Raw genomic sequence first — 2,964 nt, forward strand, 5'->3', positions numbered from 1 at the left:
CACATTTACTTCATGGCTAAACTATTCCTTTAAATAATTTACTGCTAACACAACTGGATTACAATTCAGCTTTGCATGACTTGGTACCAGGAAGATCTGTAAAGCTACTAATATGTATGCAATTGCTGTGACTTCAAGAATATTAAAAGATCATAGCTATAATTAGTGAGGACTTTTCTAGGAGAGGAGCTCTTATATCCATTGTAATGTCCTCCTTCCATGCCTTCCTTTGATTCTGTCTAACTCTCTCCATGTTTCAAAGTTTTTGATTGCTTTAGGACAGAAGTAGTCTCTCTGCAAACTCTTAAAGGAAGATATGTACGTTTCACTTTGAGACCTATCAAAAATACACCTGTATTATTGTTTGTGTAAACACCAGGACCTTGATGGATCTTTGTCTAAATATAATCTGTCATAAATATTTAGTTAATGTGCTCGCTTCGGCAGCACATATACTAAAATTGGAACGATACAGAGAAGATTAGCATGGCCCCTGAGCAAGGATGACACGCAAATTCGTGAAGCGTTCCATAAATATTTAGTTAAAATTATGTGGTGAGTAGGAAATTGATTTTCATACTGTTCCTGTTTGCTCATGTTGTGCATATGGCCCTCAAATTTGACATAAAAATCTTGCATGTTCTTGTTTTGAAAATAACTTCACTTTAAAACTAACCTTGTTTAAAGGAATGAGGAAACAATAGGCAAAGATATAATATTTTTCTAGGAAAACTGTCATTTTATATGTTTTCTTTGGAGGCTTAATCACTTTTACAATGGACTTTTCTAATGGGGCTATTTTTTATTTCTTTTTTTTTATTGTCAAACTGATGTACATAGAGGTTACAGTTTCATACATTAGGCATTGGATACATTTCTTGTACTGTTTGTTACCTCCTCTCTCATTCCCTCCTCCCTCATCCCCTTTCCCACGTCCCCCATGAGTTGTTTAGTTGGTTTATACCAAACAGTTTTGCAAGTACTGCTTTCCTAGTTGTTTGTCTTTTTATCCTGTGTCTCTCGATTTTGGTATTCCCTTTCACTTATCTAGTTCTAATACCAGTATACACAGTTTCCAACGTACTCAGATAAGATACAGTGATAGTGCAGGTACAACCACAGGAAAGGGATACAAGAGGTTCATCAACAATAGAAGCTACGGTTTCACATGGCATGTTGAAAGTAATTACAATAGTGATATAACAATCATTTCTATAACATGGAATTCATTTCACTTAGCATCATCTTATGTGTTCCTAAGGGCATAGCTATTGGGCTCTTGTGACCTTCTGCTGTGACTAGCCTAAACCTGTGCTAATTATTCCCTATGAGGGAGACCATAGAGTCCATGTTTCTTTGGGTCTGGCTCACTTCACTTACTATAATTTTTTCCAAGTCCTTCCATTTCCTTACAAATGGGGCAATGTCATTCTTTCTGATAGAGGCATAAAATTCCACTGTGTATATGTACCACATTTTCCTGATCCATTCTTCTACTGAGGGGCATCTGGGTTGGTTCCAGATTCTAGCTATGACAAATTGCGCTGTGATGAACATTGTTGTGTTGGTGGTTTTAGTGTGTTCTTGTTTGTGGTCTTTTGGGTAGAAGCCCAAAAGTGGGACTGCTGGGTCATAGGGGAGCTCTATGTTTAGCCTTCTGAGGAATATCCATACCGCTTGCCAGAGTGGCTGAACCAGTTCACATTCCCACCAACAATGAAGTAGGGTTCCCTTTGGCCACATCCCCTCCAACATTTATTATTGTTAGTTTTCTTGATATAAGACATTCTTACTGGGGTGAGATGGAATTTCAATGTTGCATTGATGTAGAGCAGTTTTTCATATGTTTCTTGGCCATTCTCATTTCCTAACTAAGCAAATGGAAAAACCTCCCATGCTCCTGGATTGGGAGGATTAATATAATCAAAATGGCAATATTGCCAAAGGCTATCTACAAATTCAATGCAATACCCATTAATAACCCAACATCATTTTTAATGAAATAGAGGAAGAAATCCAGAAATTCATATGGAACAATAAAAGACCTTGAATAGCAAAAAATAACCCTAAGCAGAAAGAACAGTGCTAGAGGAATTGCAACACCAAACTTCAAGCTGTATTATAAAGCTATAGTAATAAAAACAGCTTGGTATTGGCACCTGAACAGGCCTGAAGACCAATGGAACACAACTGAAGACTCAGAAATGAACCCACAGAACTATGCCTACTTAATCTTTGATAAAGGAGCTAGAAAAATAGTCAGGAAGAAAGATAGATTCTGTAACAAATGGTGCTGGCAAAACTGATTCAACACATGCAACAAACTAAAACTAGATCCTTATATATCACCCTGCACCAAAATCAATTCCAAATGGATCCAAGACCTCGAAATTAGAACAGATACCCTGAAAACGCAAAAGAAGGAGGAAGAGAATCACTTGGGCTCCTTGGCACAGGACAGAACTTCCTTAAAAAGACCAAGAAATGCTACAAATCAAAGAAAGGATGGACAAATGGGACTCCATCAAACTGCAGACCTTCTGGAGGGCAAAGGACATAGCTCGCAAGATGAACAGAAAGCCCACAGATTGGGAAAAGATCTTTACTGGCCATACAATGGACAAAGGCCTCATATCTAAAATATATGCAGAACTAAAAAAAAAATAAATTCCTCCAAAACAAAACCACAAAGAACCAATAGCCCCCTCAACAAGTGGGCTAAAGACTTAAAAAGAGATTTCTCTAATGGGGTTATTACTGAGCTCCCAATTTAGATGAGACAAATTGCCAGACACTCTATGAGAAGGAAGGTAATTTTCCCTAAAGGGTAAGGAGGCTCAAATCCTGAAGTCAATAGTGATAGGTGAAAGACTATTTTTCTCTTTGTGGTAAACTTAGAATACATTTGAATGAATACTCATAATCACAAAAAAGTGCAAGCAAGCCTATGTTCTAAATATGTGC

General features: G+C 37.3%; 1 non-coding gene across 1 annotated transcript; it reads left to right on the forward strand.

Moving 5' to 3' along the window:
• The first annotated feature begins 431 nt into the window (after positions 1-431).
• Positions 432-538, forward strand: LOC125356986. The gene has a single exon (XR_007212018.1). It is a non-coding gene; the product is annotated as a U6 spliceosomal RNA (small nuclear RNA).
• The last annotated feature ends 2,426 nt before the right edge of the window (positions 539-2,964 follow it).

Source organism: Perognathus longimembris, chromosome 8 (assembly GCF_023159225.1).
Source record: "Perognathus longimembris pacificus isolate PPM17 chromosome 8, ASM2315922v1, whole genome shotgun sequence".
NCBI lineage: Eukaryota > Metazoa > Chordata > Mammalia > Rodentia > Heteromyidae > Perognathus > Perognathus longimembris.